The sequence below is a fragment of the Microtus oregoni genome, unplaced genomic scaffold (assembly GCF_018167655.1).
Source record: "Microtus oregoni isolate MIOR12 unplaced genomic scaffold, Mior012 000004F_ref0000308, whole genome shotgun sequence".
NCBI classification, from domain to species: Eukaryota; Metazoa; Chordata; class Mammalia; order Rodentia; family Cricetidae; genus Microtus; species Microtus oregoni.
In genome coordinates, this window is record NW_024543063.1 from 1,105,776 (window position 1) to 1,112,460 (window position 6,685).

Consider the following 6,685-nt stretch of genomic DNA (forward strand, 5'->3'; position numbering starts at 1 on the left):
AACATAAAATCATACATGTATAATTTTACCTTCCAGGACCTAATTTTCATAAAAACAATCACCTTTGTTAGAAAATTTGCCTGTTTAAAAAACTGATCTAACTGCTATGTAGGTGATTATATGTAGATAGATGTTATATATTATGTGTATATAGAATATACTTACAAATGATTATGTGTGTATGTGTGAATATGTGTATATATATGTTTATCAAAGTGGCAAAAATGTGTGGATCAGGCTAATTACTTAGTTACCTATATAACAGATCAATTCTTTAAAAAGGTAAAACTTTCTAACAAAGGAGATTGCTTCATCAAATTTAGGTCCTGGAAGTGAAAAAAATACATATCGAATACATAGGGAATTAACTTCCCAAATATTGAATTTGTGTCTTTTTTCTGAAGTACATTCATGTTAACTAAGGGCAGCACGTTTTAAGAACTACATAGATCTCTTAGGTAGCTTAGGAGCACCTTCACTACATATAACCAAGATATGCATAAGCAAGTGACAGAAATAGACCACAGGTCTGCCTTGAAATCAGCTTTTTCACTCATTTTCCCATGGTAAAATAACCTGACAAAAGCAATTTATAGAAATAAGGATTAACTTGGGATTATTGTTCCAGATAAATAGTTCGTGAAGGCAGAGGTGACACGACATCAGACAGCCAGAGAAGAAAGCTAGCAAAGCAATCATACCTTCATCCACAGGCTGAAAGCAGAGAAGAAACCAGAGGCACAGCAAGGCTATCAACTCTCAAACGCAGCCCAGTGTGTCCCTCCTCCCACAGGCTCTACTTTACAAAGATCCTTTAACCTCCACAGAGCACCAACTGGGGACGAAAATTCCTAGCTCCAACTGCTTCCTCTGTGACCTCAGAAAGTAATACTATCAAAACGTGTAGTATTTGACAAGGCTGAGATTCAATAATTTGTAGAATATAATGCTAATGTTGAGAAAAGTTTTATAATGCATTGAAAGAACTAGATATAAAACTATAATGACTTAGCCAATACAATGTAGAAATATTAACATGTAATTAAAACATGGTAGAATTTCGAGCCCTCAATTTTCTTTGGTATTAAATAGCATATTTGTATTTTTTCAATTATATGTGGTTTATTTTACATGTTTTTACAGTGAATAAAAACAGAATTATGACTCATCATATACTATTGGATATTTCTCTTATAATTATCTTTCTGCATGGTAATCTATGAATGCTCATATTCTTAAATTATTATTTGATAGTCTAGTCCATGAATAAACCTTTTCAAAATATATTTCTGTTGGAATACTCAAATTAGAGAATGTTTCTCTGGTGACACCCTGCTACCAGTTTTCCAGATGTGACACCCATCTCTCTGCGTGGGTCAAAACGAACTCCATTTACGCACCTGCACATCTCAAGGAAAAAAAGTTCTGTTAATTATAGGTTGAAACTCTAGGTAAGCATTTTTTTTCTCCCTGCAAGAATTGAAATCTATTTGTTCCAAAGGAAACTGGCTATCTTAAGGATAAATACAAGCACAGTGACAAGGACCCTGACTGTATTAAATGATAGCTATTATAGATCTAAATGTAGTTTTATGTTACTCCGTGTCCATCACTTCTCAGAAACTTGTTTTGGTCTCTTTAATTGTGTTTCTTGGTGCCTAACTTTATAAGCTATAAGGGAATAAGTTGCTTTTTGCTTCCCTTAAGCAGATTTGTACCTGAGAACCTTGCAACAAAGGCAGATTAATAAGAGAACATGCATTAAGTATATTTAATATGTCATGTGACATAGTAGCCTTTAGAAATGAAGACTCAGATAAATAAAGAAAACTGAATTTCATGCTTAGGTTTGGTGACGAGTGAATGGTCAATCATGGAGAAGCATCAACACGTAATTACAAAGAGTACAGGAGAAACTTGGTCAACACAGTTTTTCAGATTATTATTTTATTCATCATAATATTTTGAAAGATAAGATGTCTGAGAATAGAAAATATTCCTTTCAATTAGAAACTCATGGCCTGCTTCTAGAGAGGAAAAACTGTAAGGCTCCTTAAAGGTTTATGATCTTTTTCAAGGAGGGACAGGGGACCTCCCTTCTCATACATTCCCAGTACTCCATAGTTACCTGTTCTGAATTTCATCACATCTGAGCATTATGTACTGTCCATAGTTCACTTAAGATCTTTAGTGTTCCACAATCTCACTATTGCCTCTGGTTAAATTCTTTAAGTTAAAACATCCTTCCAGATACCCACTCGCAGCATATAGTCTAGCGGACGTACAGTGGCAATTGAGTATTACTTCCAGGATCAACACCTTTTCTTCTCCCACCATGTTGTCCAGACCTATTGTTAACAGTTATCTGTCTGATTCATAATCCTGCGCATAGTTTAGATATATAAACCGTATTTTGTGAGGACAAGTTTTGTGACTAAAATGCCAGTTATTAAACCATATAGAATAAGGTGAATGCTTGATACTTTTAGGTGAATGATTTATTTCATCATCAACTCCAAAGCTCACATATTTTAGAAATTATACATCTCTGAAAAGAGAGTGAGGTTTAATATTGGTAATGACATAACTGAAGTTTTTGATTTTTCTTAATTTTACCTAAAAATGATAGTAAATGATAATGAACATTTGAAGTTTATCATTATATATTGTTTATTTTGTTTTAGATTTAATAATAATGTGAAAATATATTGACTATTAATCATGAAGTAGTTTTGGCCAAAACGTCTCTACCTCATCTTTATTCCCAAGACAAATGACTTGAATATTTCATTCAGTCTACTTTCAATAGTGCCAACTGCCACAACTAAAATTTAATCAAAGTTATACAAATAGATTGATATGAGAAATTATCTGCAAATATAACCAGGAAAACTTGCACCTTGAAAGAGGAAATCAAACTAATGTTAACAAGATGTATTATCAAATTTTTGAGTCCTTATAAGTAGATATTTTCTCTAACATATAATCAAAGCTGGAAATACTATGTGTTTATTCATTTAAAGACTCAATTATTAAATATGATAAATAATTGTCTTAAGTAATGAGGATCTGAGCATGATACCCAGGCAATGCTGAAAAGAACATAACATTTCACAGTGTATTTTAAATTAAACTACTTCAATTTTTAGTGTGTATCTCTGCATGTATTTGTATGCATGTTGAATCATAATAGCCTACAAAAGATTAGAACATATAATTGCCTCTGAAATTACTATCATGGACTTCCTTTGAAGCAAATTCTGCTTTTGGCAGCAATAGGACATGGGCATTTGTCCTGAAATGCACACTCCCAGAGCTCAGAAAATTGGTAGGTCTAGACTCCTTGTTCTGAGTTTTACTGTCAAAGGGTATTTTATTCCTTGGCCTGTAGGTTTTCCTAAAGATCTGGGCTGAGATTAAGAACTGCTGATAAGGCATTGGGCTCCCATATTCAGCTTTCCACTGTGCTTATCAGCCTTCTGCACACTTAAACTTCTCGAGAGAATTTTCATGATGAAAATCACATCTAGGCATTTTAGAATAGTTTACCACTCAACTACAGCACTTTATCGCCATTGTTTTTTATCTGCTTCGTGTGTATTGGCAATATATAAAGTTTTATGACAAAATACGACCCTACATTCTTCTTCACTGCTCAAGAGGCAAACTGAAGTTCCAGGATTTGCCCTTGTTTTGAGTTCATGCTGAAAAGTAAACCTCTCCAATGAGTTACTGTGACATGAAATGAAATCTACAGATTCGTGGATTGGGTTACTTAAGTCACTTATACAGTGTCACTCCTAACCAAAGTCATGCAAGACCTGAGCTTCTCACATACTGATTTTTATCTCACTGCAACACACTGGCTTCCAAAATACTCTTTCCAAAAGTCAGGATTCTGCCAAAGGGCCCTTGAATATCTATTGTCTTCCTTAGTACCACCCCTGAAGGTCTCCATGGTTCATGTCTTTATCTTCTGTACTTTGATCAAATATGTCCTCCTTAGTAAGATTTTCAACATTATATTGAAGTTAAACTACCCCCTCTCATTTTATCCCACTATTCCCCAATATTCATTACTGTACTAGTCACATTAATAATAGTTTACTTATGTCTAATTCCCTTAGAAGAGAAAGTTTGGGTTTATTCATTGAACTACGTATTGAATTTCAGTATCTATCACACATTGAAAAAAATATACTAGTTCTGAGAGAAAAAAAATTAAATCAAGGATCAGGATTACCATAAAATTCAAGCCTTAATTTTGGCCACTGACAAATTGATTGAAATGGTAGTTATGTGGTTTACGTTTAACTCTGTAAATCCTTTATTTATGAGTAGAGTTTTTTGATTTTATACATTGAAATTTACTGCAACGTTGAATATTCCCTTAAGAAATTTATAAAAAATTTTCAATTAAAACTCATTTGCCAGGTGATTACAAACATACTTTTATGTTATAATTGAACTGATTTATTTTCCCATGCATTAATGCTTTTCATGCAAGATTACGAGATGCTTTCTCGGTGACCAGTATCCTTAACACTTTTAGGGTGCCATGAAGTTGGTTTTGCTTATCATGTAAAAGCTTTTATAGAAACAACAATATGTCACATGCTTTCTGGTTTTGCAGAGATTTAGATCATTACACAAATAAGGCAAAATAACAATTATTCAACTTTATTCTCTCTTCTTTCTTTCCTAAAATTAGACATATAACACATAGAAGTAAGTAATCCCTTTCTAGATCTTCTGAAGGGAATAACAGAGGCAGATTAAATTTGATCAGGATGATATATGATTCTGCAGGTGTATAAATACAAAATGTTCAGTGCCTGCTCTGATCATTGTGGTTAATATATTTTTGAGTTTTAATTTGATTATTTTAGTTTTAAAGGGTGTATGATGAAAGGATTCCATACATTTGACTAATATGAAGAAAATAAAACATTTCAAACAGGAACATTTATAAATATAATCTCATGATATAAAGTAATTTAAGTGGCAATGACATGTAGGATAAGCAAGATTTATTACTACTAAATTCACATTACAAGCAATGCGTAAGGGAATCCTGAAAATAAAGGAAAAAAAAGGATAATAATTACGTACATAAAAGCATTCAGAAACATGATATTTACCACCAAGCATACAGTCAAACCCAGAATACTCTACAATTATTAATTTAACTATATTCTGTATTTTAAACTCTGTGTGGCACACAATAATTATGAAGTCATACATGTCCCCCAACATGATAGTAAAACATCAAAAAGTAAAACCAACATAGTTATGTTTTATTGAAGAAACTTTTAATATAAAATGCTATGATATGTAGAATCTAATTTATGAAGGGGAATCTAAAAAACTAGAGATATTATATAAAACGAAGTTAGATTGTTATCATTTAAAAGTGCCATATTTTTAGAATACTTCAAGTGACGTTCATGTTTGCTATAAAATGAATTATACTCTGATTATAAAGAGCAATGGATCAAAAGAGTACTACAGGAAATAAAGTAATTACAAAGATAAAAAAGAAGAAGTATAAAGGGTATACGTAAACAATAAAAAAGCAATTAACTAATAAATTTTGATCAATAATTCTACTAAATGAAAACTGATTAAAATTTCACACTAAAATATGTACAGTTTTTAGATTAAAATATAAAAGAAAATACAACACAAAGCCTTAGAATGTCTACAATGTGTTCAGCATAGCTTCAAAAATACCTCCAGGTGGAAAGTAAAGAGGATGACTTCTTTTTATGAAAATTGCAGATAAGAGCAAAATTGTTATGGTACATCATGTACAATAAGTATCAGGTGAAAACTTCCAACAAGAGACAAAAGTGATCCATATTTGATGGTAAAATAATCTTGACCTGGAGAGATGACTCAATGGTTAAGAATTCAATGTCCAATGTAGGTTAATGAAGATCTTTTCCCATTCAGTGTACTGTCTTAGTGATTATGTCCTGTGCTGTACAGAAACTTCTCAATTTCAGGAGTGCCCATTTATTAATTGTTGCCCTTAGTGTCTGTGTTGGTGTTATATTTAGAAAATGGTCTTCCTATGCCCACACCTTCAAGGTTACTTTCCACTTTCTCTTCAGTGAGACTAAGTGTGGCTGGATTTATGTTGAGGTCCTTGATCCATTTGGACTTATGTTTTGTGCATGGATAAATATGGATCTATTTTTTTACATGTGAACATCCAGTTATACCAGCAACATTTGTTGAAGATGCTTTCTTTATTCCACTCTATAATTGTAGCTTCTTTGTCAAAAATTAGGTGTTCATAGGTGTGTGAATCAAAATCGGGGTCTTCGATTAGATTCGATTGTTCCACCTGTATGTTTTTATGAGTTTATCTTTCTGGGTCAGGCTTACCTGACTCAGAATGCTTTTTTCTAGTTCCATCTATTTGTATGAAAATTTCAGAATTTCAATTTTTTTTGTACCACTGAGTAGTACTCCATTGAGTAAATATACCACATTTTCTTTATTAATTCTTCAGTTGACAGGTTCTGGTTATTACAAATAATGCTGATATGAACATAATTGAACAAAAATCCTTGTAGTGTGATTGAGCATCATTTGAGTATATGCCAAAGAGCAGTATTGCTGGGTCCTGAGGTAGGCTGATTACCATTTTTTTTAGAAACTGTCATACTGATTTCCA